Here is a 12,834-nt window from a genome sequence, read left to right as displayed (position 1 = left end):
CTGTGGGTGCACCCCCACAGCTGCCATCCTGTGTTGGGTGGTGCTTACCACAACCACCACCACCACCACCATCTGTCCATTCCACAAACAGCAGAACTGAGCTCTAGAGAAATGAACTTTGGCCCAACCACTTCCTGTCTGAAGGGTGCTGTGTGCAGCCTAGGATGTAAGCATCAGATTCAGCCTGGCCCAGGAGATTGGGAGGATTTTTCCCAGACTGAGATCCACAAAATGGCCTCTCTGAGGCCCTTCTAAAATCAATACATTCCAATGCTGATCTTTACAGAAAGTGAGAACAAAACATCTCCACTAGTTACAATGACCAGTCAGCCCAGATCCCTCTGCACCCTTCGACCTGGAGGTATCGCTGATAGTCTGCAGGTGACACACACAAATCGGGGGAGTGGGGAATAATGAAGAGGAAAGGTCACTTGTTATGTCGTGGGGAGTTTCACAGCATAGGAAGAAATCAGTGGAAAGGCAGAGAGCTGGAGTAGGTGCAAGTGTCCATTTTATTGCATAGCACAGAACTCACCAGAACAAGCCCAGACTAGCTGGGCTGACGCCAGTGACCTACTCAGTTACCATAACAAGATCTATATCTACAACCCAATATACAACATCACTGACTCAGAGAAATCTAGATCAGCTGGTAAATTGGGCACAAGCAAACACTACTACTAAATATAGATATATACATCCAGGACAAAGAATGTAGGCAATAGTTACAGGTTAGTAGGGGACTGTCTGGGAAGGAGTGACTCTGAAGAAGATTTCGGTGTCCTAATGCATGAATAGGAGTAATTGGCCCTGGTGAAAGAGCTGCTGGAATATTCTGGTCCCCACAGTTCAAGAAGGGTACTGATAAATTGGAGAGGGTTTGGAGAAGATCCATGAGAATAATCAAAGTATTAGAAAATGTGCCTTATAGCGATAGACCCAACGAGCTCTGTCTACTGAGCTTAACAAAGAGAAGGTCAAGAGGAGATTTCATTACAGTCTATAAGTACAGGTTGGATCTCCCTGGGCTGGCACCCTCGGGACCTGACTGGTCTCAAATAAGGAACTTTTCAAGAATGGAGCGGTCCTGTCATCACTACCACCCAGCCCACCGCTCCTCCCCACCACCAGCATTTCCGGCCCCTTCCTGCCCGCCCTGGCCCCGGACTAAGCTGCCAGATGCCCTGCAGCTCCGGCCCCAACCACGTCCAAGCTCTAGACACCAGCCCTGCTGCTGCTGGCAGCTTTGGCTCGGGCCAGGCTGCTGGATACGCCGTTGATCCCAACCACAGCCAGGCTGCCAGATGCTCTGCTCCTAGCTCAGGCTTCAGCTGAGCTGCTGGACACCAAAGAGATCCGGCTTTGACCACAGCCAGGTTGCCAAATGTGTGTCCACAGCTGGGCTACTGCTGCTGCTGGCTCCAGGCTGGCAGCAGTTCTGGTTCCGCTGAGCTGCCGCATGTCCCACAGCTCCGGCTGTAGCCAGGCTGCCAGGTGCCATCCCTGTTCAGGCTGCTACCACTGGCAGCTCTGTCTCCAGCCGAGCTGTCACTGGTGAATCTGGCTCCAGCCCCAGCTGGGCTGCCAGACACTGGTGCTGTTGCTCTGGCTCCAGCCCCAGTCCTGCTGCCACCTAGCCCCTCACTCCTGCACACCAGCCCCCTGCCATCTGGTCCCACCCAGCAAGGCTACCCATCCTCAGTCACCTGCCCCCTGCCACCAAGCTTCCCTATTGGACCATGGATGTTACTGGACCAGAGTGTCCTGGTTTGGGAGGTTCAACCTGTAGCTACATGAAGAACCCTTTTTCAAAACTTCCTTTCTTCCTCATAAAACGTGGTTTATAGGAATGCCGAAAAAGCACCTCTGATCTTCCGAAAAATTTTTTGGAAGAGCAGACACATTCGCTGAATGCGGCAAAGTTTTTCCGGGATATCTCCAGTATCCCAGAAAAACCCTGTAATCTAAATATGGCCTCACAGATAGACAGGCAGATGAACATTTCTAAAATATATAGATAGAAATAAACTGCTTCAACATAACAAACACGAGTTAGAAAGCATTATACTTCAATGGGTTTAACACAGGCTGCTTCCTAAAAGGACATGAAAATACTTAGTAAATGAAAATGTTCCAGAAAGTTTTTTATGGATTCTTTTTGTTAGTGGCTTATCCTGTCTAAATCTGTTTTTACATTAATTCTTTAGTCATAAGTTTTACAAAAGAAGGCAGAGAGAGTGAGTTCATAATTGTAATGGCACAGCTGCCTTTCTGAGATAAGAATTTACTAGGTTTGCCCTAGCAACTTCCTGCTCCGAGGTTGCAATGGTCAATTTAACAAGAGCACCAGACACATTCCTCATGCCCACTGTTTGTTGCCTGGGCATTAGTTTTATAGTTCAGTGCAAAAGCAAATGAAACCAATAGCTGCGAGGATTTTTATGGGGCATTTTTTTTTCTGCCTACTTTGCTGGCTACTTCTGTACTTGCTCACTAAGAAACTGCAGCGGTAAAGTAAAAGGTCAGAATTTTAGCTGACCCTTTTCCCCCTATTCTTTTGACTATTAACTCTACATGCAACAATTTAGATCCTTTACTGAAGAAGATGTATAAGGCCAACAAGCTAATTTTCAACATAAAGACCCTATTTTCTATATCATTAAGACTAATGCATTACCAGAATAACTGAGAATTAATTTAGAACTGAAGTTAAAATATTTTTAAATGTTCCTCTTTGTGTATTTGCCTTGACCCTCACTTGACATTTTGATTCTGAAGACACAACATAAGTTTGACTGGAGGGGTAACTCAGAAAATAGTAATGGGATACAGTGACCTTCACCTCCAGGTCTCTTGTATGAATCCACTGGCTGTGACTGACTCCGATTTAATGACTGCATAGTAGCTTACGTGACATGATCTTAGAACTCTAATTCAAGTTGCCAGTTAATAAGTGTCCCTATAGCAGTATCTTCCTCACAGGTGGCTCTAATGGGCACACTTGTAGGCAGTGTCTGCAGAGAGGCCATAGACGGAATAGACATGAAGGCCCCTGGAGATCATTTCTCCAGGTCAAGTTTAAGCTCCATTAGAAGGACAGTGAGGGGAAGATAGTATTCTTTCTGTCATGATTGTTCCTATTCCATAGATAAATGAGACTTAAGAGTGGCCAGTTACAAATGATTCACATGTAGCATTTTATTGTATATTTTTTTTAATGTCCTAATAATGGTTTGCATTTGCACAGAACCTTTTAGAAGAGGATCTCAGAGCACTTTAGAATTAAATTATTATCCTCATTTCAGCAATGGGCAAAACGAGGCACAGAGATCAATGATATCTGTACGGAGAGTCCATGATAGAGATAAGAGATTTCAGATCTTCTCATGCCTGGGCCTGGTCTCTAATAATTAACCATGCTCCTATATCAATTACCTACCTCCCCCTACCAATTATTAGCCAAATTCCCAACAGGAATTTACAGGGTGAGGGTGGTGATCCAGAAGCATTTTGTGTTCACTGGAAGCAGAGTTACGGGAATGATAAGCACTTTTGCAAATCTCAGCCTAAATTCCATCCTTGGTTCAATGAAATAAGTGCTGAAGTTTTAATCGGTTTTTGGTTTATGAAAACAGAGAGCCAAAAAAACCTATTAGCGTCTACATAAGCAAAACCATCAGAATTCAGCATGAAAATCCATTTAGGCTTTTCCTGGGGCAAAAACATGATGATTTATTCTAGGTGGAAACCTGAAGTGCAACGTTACTGCTGACCAGCTGCATTAGCTTCAGATTCTTTGATTACTCCCTGCAAAGAGAATGATGTTATCAAAGTGCCTGTAAAACCTTTTTAATTTACATGCTATATTTTTTTCAATTATCTTTACAACCACTTTGTCACAATACATATTCCAGTCCACCTGCTTGTGATTCGAGCATCTATAAACCAATAAATCTCTCCTCTTTTCCTTTTATTAATAGGAATACACTGAGCTGTTTTCAGATTCCTGGGGTGAGTCACAGGACTAACGTAATTTGTGATAGCTCTGGATGTGCTCACTCAATACCCCCTCTTAATTATAAATGAAACATTTATATCAATAAAATGAGCCAATGGGCTGACATCTTGTATTCTTTTCATTTTGGGGCAAGAGGGAGAAAGGTAAAGCTGAAAACAATGCTGTGGCTCTTAGGTGCTACTAGAATAAAAATAAGATCTTAGTAGCTGTTGGTATTAATAGCCCAGAGGCATGCTTACCCATATGCAGCTGCGTAGGGCACAAGAAAATTTGGGGCATGACTAGGTCTTAATGTCCACTCACCTTCTCTTCATTATCCCTTGTGTGTGGCTCTACTTCCCCGGAGAGGATCTAGTTAACTTAAAAGTGAAAAATCCTGACAGACCTATTAGCAGAACACTGAACCCGTGAAAGAGCCATTCAAGCGTAATGAAGCCATGTAACAGGCATTTGCCAACTCAAGGTATAGACTCTCAGTTTCTGAATTTACTGTGTTAGTCAACAGGACCTTAGTTTAAAATTTGTTTTAAAACTATTTCATTAGTGTGTTGCTGATGATTACAAAATCACATGTCTAAAAAAAAGTCTGTTGTCGGGGTTAGGGGCACCAGTTTTATGGAACACTGTAGGGCCCATAGATCCTAAGGGCATCCCTTTAAAACCCCTTAAGAAAAGGATCAGGATAGGGAGGATGTTCTTGAGTATAAAGCAAAAAGTCTCTGAGACTATTTTTGGCCTTGATCCTGCAAATGTCTGCTTAAATTTATGTACAGGCAGTCCCCGGGTTACGTACAAGATAGGGACTGTAGGTTTGTTCTTAAGTTGAATTTGTATGTAAGTCGGAACTGGTACATATTGTAGGGGAAACTCTAGCCAAACATTTCTCCAGAGCTCAGTTTTATTCTCCCACGCCTCACTTCCCTCAGTCCTTTATTCTCAAGCTGAGGTGTCTGCTGAGAAAAGCCGCTCCGCATCTCCCTGGTCTTCTGGGGGGGCGGGGTGCTAGCTTCGCGTCTCCCTGGTCTGCTGGGGGGAAGCAGCTAGTGCGGGGTTGCCTCACCCCGTTTGTAAGTAGGGATCTGATGTAAGTCAGATCCATGTAACCCGGGGACTGCCTGTAGTCCTGTTTTGATTTGCATGCACAAGTGTTTGCTGCATCAAGCCCTTTGTGTGCCTCGAGTTTTGAGAGCCAAAGCTGAGGTGTCTAGCATCTGGTTTGAAGAAGTGCTGAATCCCTGTGGCCTCCATTTACATTAGCTTGAGTTGTAGCTGTTAAGCACCACTAAAGATTAGGTCTATGGTGCCTCATGTCGAGCCCTTAAAATAGCAAGCCCTTTTAAAAATATGTCCAATAACTACTCCGTGCCGCTTTCCTCATCTGTGCAATACAGAAAATAATGCCGCCTTTACTGGAGTGTTGTGAGTGTTACTAATCAAATGTCTGTACGTAGCTTCAGATACGTGGATGGTGGAAACCACGGTAGTGCCAGGAACTGATTATGTATTATTAATCTTTAGATCAGTCTCTAATAATAGTAGTTAATTTACATTTCCTAACTGCAAGTCATGTGATTTTTATCTTCTCATCTGCTGTGTTGCACATTGGCTGTAGGTCCCAGCGTGCACTGTCAAACTCTGGCAGCATTCCAACCCCAGAGGTGATTGCACTTCCATTGTGAATAGAAACCTGTTTGTAAAGTCTGTAATGTGCGTTGGGATCCTTTGGGAAGAAAGGTGCCATGTAAATGCAAGATAATCACTGTGTATGAAGACAGTGTACCAGGGTGACAGCTTCTGGGACCTTTCATGAGAATGTAGGGTTTCTTCCGCTAAGTTATCGAGCGGTGTGGTGCATGAAACCAGCACAGCAGTGCAAAATTTATTGGAGATGAAGGTGTCCTTTCTAACTGCAGTCTAGCAATATAAGAGATCTGAGCCTGTGCTATTTGTTCTAAGTGAATGAAGAGGACAAATAGAAATATCTACCTCCTGTAAGGAAGAAAGGCCCTAGGAGAAATCCAGCTTTCAGAGAGAGCATGGCTTATAATTTGTTGTTCAAATTACCAGTACCTTCTGGGTTTCTAATTTGTTGGCAATAGGGTGGGAATGTCACCAGTTTACAGGCACTTTGGAAGAAGCAGAGCTCATTTCCCCAATCTACTTAACCTCACATTAAACCTACTTTCACATTTTCACAGAAAAAGATTAATCTAGAATTACTGATCAGAAAAACAGCTAAATTAAAAAGTGTATATTTTAATAATCAATAGTGGAGTGTTTGAAGAACGTGAACCAAGCCTCTTAATAATCAAATCTAAATCTTAAAGCAGATGAAGGATACTTGCTTTAAGATATTGCAAAACATTCTCTTTTGTAATTTGACATATTTTAAATAAAAACTGCACTTTCTTGGCATTCTTAGGTTTAACACATCATCACTTTGAAGATATATAGGTATTTAATCTGTAACCTGTCCTCAGGCTTCACTGGCCCGACTAACTGCATAGCAGTTTGCTTACCTGTGGCTCCAGTCCCTACAGAGTGTGCTGTACACCTTCTGATGGTAATCAACAAAGTTCTGGCTATGTTAGATCCACGACGAGAAACAGAAGTAGCAACATCTGCTAATCTTCAAAGCCACTGATTAGTAACAAGGCATGTAGTCTGTAAAAGTGCAGTCTGGGCTAAAAGAACACTGTAACTGACTTCCTGAATCAGGAGATATATTCACTTCAGAAGCCTTAGACATCCGGCTATCATACACAAATGATCTCCTGGCCTGTTGTAATGGCATTTAATCAGAACTAACCAGAGCTCAATGAAAACGGTGAACATTTTTCACAACAAAGTTAATTGTCAAATGGCTGGGATTGGAACAGCTCATCGGGGCCCATTCACATGGGTCCATATTATGAAGCGTTTGTCAAGTGCTGATGAAATGACCATCCCATTAAATATGTCTTTGAGCTGAACTAAGTTTCTTGCAACAAACAAACAAACAAACCCTGAAAGGTACTTTGTTTTGCTTAATAATGACTGTATTTTCAAGGAAAAACCATGTAATTTCATGTGGGGCAGGGGAGGGATTCATGGTTTGGCCCATTTTCAAGTATTTGAAAGATGATGTGGAGACCTTCATTTTTTTTGAAGCATTCAGCTTTGTTGCACACATCTGCTAACAAAGTTAAAGGACTTCATGGCATCTTTGTGTCCTTGGATTCACTTTTGCGCAGGTTAGTAATGTGCCCAAAAATCATTACCATGCATGAAGTGGTGGTTTATTTTTATTGAAAGTTCTTAGTTCAGTCCATGTCAGCTTCAAGCCATGTGGAGGAAGACTAAAAAGCACTATTGAATTGAAACGAACTAGCATGCTTGTTACCATGGTAATAGCTGGAATGAGGTTTGAGAGAGTTTTTCAAGTGTCAGTTTTAGGTCCCACGGTTTTTGGTTTCCTATTATGAACAAAAAGAGGGGTACCAATTTGGGCAATCAAAATGAGTGGAGACCTTTGATAGCTGGGATCTTGATTCCTCTCGGTCTGTCTGCAACAGGCGGGCTATCTGGATAAGTGTTAAGATAAATCAGCACTATGAATACTGGCACTGAATTCGTGGTCTTGATAGTAAGGAATATTGAAGTGCTCTATCTATCAGTCTGGTACATTGAATGTAAGCACTGGAGTCTCTCTTTGTATAAAAAATGGTATTTCATATTTTTAGGTTTTCTTAGTCCAGAGTATTTCCAGACAACAGTGCCGACAGCCTCTCCAGGTCTGTAGGCAAGGTGTGGGAGAGGGATCCTTCTCCGTGTCCCCTCAGTGCAGCCCAGACTGCAATGTGACATGCTCCAGTGGTAATTTAAAGGGCCTGGGGCATTAGGGCCTTTTGAAGTGCCGGGCTTCAGGGCACTTGCTCCCTCCCTCCCATCAGTGGGCCTGTCTCAAGGTGAAACTGTGGTGTAGGAGGAGCACTTACAAGAAGAGTGATTTTTTTTTTTTAAACACAATTCTTCTGCTCTTATTACAATGTACTAAATGGGAGAACTTGAATATTTCTGGGGGAAAAAAATGTTGCTTTGAGTAAAAGCAAAATCTTTTGTAATAAGGACTGTAGAGTTTTGTCTGTTGACAGAGACTGTGTGTAACAATGGTTGTGCTTCACTTACATTTATAAAATATATCTCTAACTAGTATCCCAATTATTCTCATCCTCTCCTTTATTCATTCTGAACATGTCTGAAACTCAGTGTATGGGCTAGAGATCACATATAAGTGATTGCCTAGTGATTTGCATGTAAAGCCCTTTTCGGGGTTACAAGTGAGGAAAAGAGAAAAGGAGAGTACATCCCTGAAAAATAAGGAAGCAAAAAAAATTTAATATAACCTGATATTTATAATTATTCAAATGTTAAAACTGCATCTATAGCACAATGTCTATTAATGTCTTCTTTTGAAGTATACAGGGAGAGGGGTGTTTATACTGCTTTTTCAAAGCTGAATCTGCCACTCCAAAATTATTGTATTCGGCAAGCATAGCAATTAACCAGGAGTCAGCACATGAGGCCTTCTCATTCTTTCACCTTAACTAGCATCTAAACTGTTACAGATCCCTGATCTCATCCTGCTCCTACTGACTTCAGCAAGAACAGAATTGGGCCCTCTCATTATTTCCTTCTGGGCTTTCTAAAGTCATGAGGGTATATTCTTATTATTTGCAGCTTCCGAACATACAGATTGCAACAGTAACAAAATATTAGGTGAACTGAGGCGCTTGAGGCTTTTTAAGAGGGTTAACATTATTTTGGACTAGTAAACCAGCATTTCAAAGCCAGCCAACCTGAAAAAAAGCATGTAAATGGATTAACAGGATGAAGTCATCTTACAGAGCGATTTCGACATTTCTCTTTGTTTTCATTTTGAGAGAAGGCAGATTTCTCTTGGAGAGTTACTAAACAACAGAGGGCCAAGTGTGAAGAATTGAAGGGGTTTGAAATAAAAATAGGTAGCTCAAATTGCTGTCTGATTTCAAATATTGCTTGGTGAGAGCCCAGTTTTTATGCAGGAAAATTCCCAGTAACCTTTTAAAAGGCATTTTTTGTCTGCAGGGGGACATCAGAACCCAGCTGCTAGGCTGGATGCACTGGTATCAAATAGGGATGTAAAATCCTGGTTAATTAGTTAATACTGTGTTTAACCGGTTAACTGATTACGTGGGGGCAGGAGAATGGGGGCTGCTCTGGCCAGCCGGTTAACTGGAACCGATAAGCATCAGCCAGTAAGAATGATGCTTATGAGTTAACCGGTTAACCATTTGCATCTCTAGTATCAAAGAACAATAAGAAATTATGGCATTTTTCAGTGTGCCCTAAGCATAAAGCTCAGGCTATTAGGAAGACCATGAGCCCACACATACACCTCCCAACCCCTTGCCCTGACCCCTGCACACAGCCTCACATCCCCCCACCCATGCCCTGAGTCCCCACATCCCCAATCCCCTGCCCTGAGCATCCCCAGAACGACACACCCCTCTTAGCACCCCTGCCCTGAGTCTCCCCCCCCCCCGCCCCAAGTGGGGGTTGAAATAAGAAGTTTGTTACTTTTCCCCCTGAGCTAAAATGAATTGTTTCCATTGCTCTATTATATACAGCATTTTGGTCATCTTCAAGAGTGAGGGGGGAATAATAAATGCTGCCCTTTTCAGGGTAACCATGAGAGACCTTTATCACATGGTAAATTTCCCATGGGCAAACCACATATGCTCCTCTATTTTTCATAATATTTTTTCTGTCCCTCATGTTCACAATTCTTCCTAACACTTGCATATTGATACCCTTTAAATTGCCAAAGAATCCAGTCAGAATACCAGAGTTTAAAGAGAATAGAACACTCTTACTACCACCATTTTCTGTGCTCAATACGCCACACCCACACTTCAGCAAACTTATTTTTTCTCCTTTCCAGAAGTAACATGTGTCACCTCTTCTGGCTAATGCAATTTGACGTTGCTTCATGAAATTGCATTGTTATGGCAAGATATATTTCGGTTCCATGTTATATACAGTACAGAGGATACACCTCAGAGGTTTGTTTTGTGTTCTTAAACTGAGTTACAGAAAAGTCACTACAGAACAATTCCTTAGCTCTATATTTACTCTTAATCTACTGCATTCATGTTGAATTTATTTACGTTCTGATTCAAAATGACTGTTCTCAGTACCAGCACTTCAAGCTTGAACTGGTCAGTTTCATTTGTAATTCTCGCCAGCAAAAGTGCAAGAATAATAGGAGCAGATTCTCAGCTAGTGAAAATGGTCAGAGCTCAACTGAAATCAACTGACCTAGCAGGAGATCTGACTGAGCATATAACTAGTGATTTTGTGGCTGAAACAAGCAGGATAGGCCAAATTCAGCCTTAGCATAAGCAGAAGTAACTCTTGGGTTTGGTAGTGTTATGCTGGCTTACACCGGGGCAGAACTTAGCCTAAGAAGTTTCTCTCTTTTGCAGTGTTTTAGCTGTGTGCCACAGGGAAGATAGTTATTTTCTGCTTACTGAGCAGAGATGACAGTGAAGAAGGAGCAGTTATCTGTGGAGTTTACAAGGTGCTATATTGTAAAGGACTTGTGTGATTACTACCATTCTTTCAATCATCCTCTCCTCTCAGCCACCGGCTAAGGTCTCTTCGGATGGATTATCACTGTTCCATTTCCATCTGCCAGCTTCTACCTCAACCTTTTTCTCTAAATGCCTCAATAAATATTTTTAATACCACCAAATAACCTGTAACATCGTCTACCAAAGATTATGGCTATGCTGGTTTTAAACTTCTTCCTCCTAGTTGAAAAATATGAATGAATAATAAGGCCATATTATTTACCTAGTCACATAACACACAAACCTGGAAGTCACTCGATGAAATGAATAGGCAGGAAGACTAAAACAAAGCTAACAGAGTACCTCTTCACACAATGCCCAGGCAACCTGTGGAACATGTGGCCAGTGGTGGTTGTGAAAGCCAAAAGCATAACTGGATCCATCAGTGACTATTAGCCAAGATGTCACAACCCTAAACTTTTGATTGCTGGAAGCCAGGTAGGAAAGATGGCAGCATCACTCCAACTAACCTGGTGCTGGCCACTGTCAGAGACTGGATACTGGCTCTGATTAAGAGCTGCCGAGCTCAAGGTCTCTTTAGGCAGGGGTTTTCAAACTTTGGGTCAAGGCTTGTAAGGGTAAGCTGCTAGCTGACCGCAAGATGCTTTGTTTACCTGAGTGTCCAGAGATATGTCCACTGGTAGCTCCCAGTGGCGGTGATTCACCATTCTTGGTCAATGGGAGATGCAGGAAGTGGTGGCCCAGATCGCACTGCTTCCTTCAGCTCCCATTGGCCAGGTGGTGTATCACAGTCTCTGGGAGCTGTGAGCAGCCATGCCTGTGGACACTCAGGTAAACAAAGCATCTTGCGGCCAGCGAGCAGCTTACCCTTATAAGCCACGACTCAAAGTTGAAAACCCTTGCCTTAAGGGAACACGAGAATATATTTTGGACATTGTTTTTTTTTTTTTTCTGTTTTGTCATCCATTCCTCCCCTACTACCCCTCCTCCCCTCCCCCCCCCCCCCCCACCAAACAGCCTCCTTTAATATAGGTCTATGCAGTCAGACAGAATAATATCAGAGGTAAACTGAGTTACATAGACTCTCATTCTCCACAGTCTGCTACTTAACTAACATTACACTTGCTTGTGATCTTGGGGGTTTGGGAAGTTTGTCTTTATTGTGGCTTTCCACCCCCAGATCTGTTGAATGCTTTTCCCCATCAGCAGCTACCCTAACATTCCACCAAGTTTCTAACTTGTAGACTGCTGAGGACCATCTGCTTTTTTCATGTGCCTTTTTACTGATACCAAAATAATTTCCATCTGACTGCTCCATGCTTTGCATGAATAAAAAAACCTTTCGGGCTGCTGCTTCTAAAGTAGATTTACCTTCAATCACCATTTATTAAATCTCCATCCATTAAAAACCATAGCTTGCAGGAGCTGTGTGCATTAAGCCTGATTATAGAGTCTGTAGAGAAGGAAGGAGGGGGACAGCAGTTTGTACCAGTTCATTTTGCCTTGTTTTTTTTGCTTCTCTAGCCTGGCTTGTAATACGAGTTACAGGGCGCAAATCATAACAGGACTCCCATGTTCTTGGGCTTTGATTTTTTATTTTACACAGCTGTCTCTTTATTCTATTTTAGCTGTAATTTGCTGATCTTTGGCTTCAGTGAACAACAACTGAGACTATATGAATAAATTTAGGGTTTCTCTTGGTGGCAGGGTGCTAGGTCACACATGGAGGGTAAAGGGCAGGGAACTAAAAAAGGAAAAGGAGGGAAGTTCACAGGTTCCTTAAGGAGGATGAGCGGCTCCTTCAAACGCACTTCACTAAAGGGCTCGGCATCAGGATCTCAAAAGGTAAGTCTGCACTTATCTGAGGGATAAAATATGAGGGAAATGACTAGAGAAATGTTTTCCTTCCTGTTCATATTTATTTAAGAGCCTAAACCACATAAAGGAGAGCAGTTCTCTCTGACCCTCTCTAGTCTTGTCACTTTTGAAGGCATCAACCGTGTCAATTGTATTGATTGTGCCAATGACTATTTTTCTCCTTGTGGAAGTTTTCTCTCTCACACACACACACACACACACACACACACACACACACACACACACACACACACACACACACACACACACACACACACACACACACGTACGTAAATTGGCAACTAAAATTTCTTAATGAATACTGATTACTTTGTATTGATGTGA

The sequence above is a fragment of the Pelodiscus sinensis genome, chromosome 14 (assembly GCF_052426305.1).
Source record: "Pelodiscus sinensis isolate ZL-2025 chromosome 14, ASM5242630v1, whole genome shotgun sequence".
Lineage (NCBI taxonomy): Eukaryota > Metazoa > Chordata > Testudines > Trionychidae > Pelodiscus > Pelodiscus sinensis.
The sequence above is the reverse complement of the archived record's forward strand: the minus strand, read 5'-3'. Positions refer to the sequence as shown.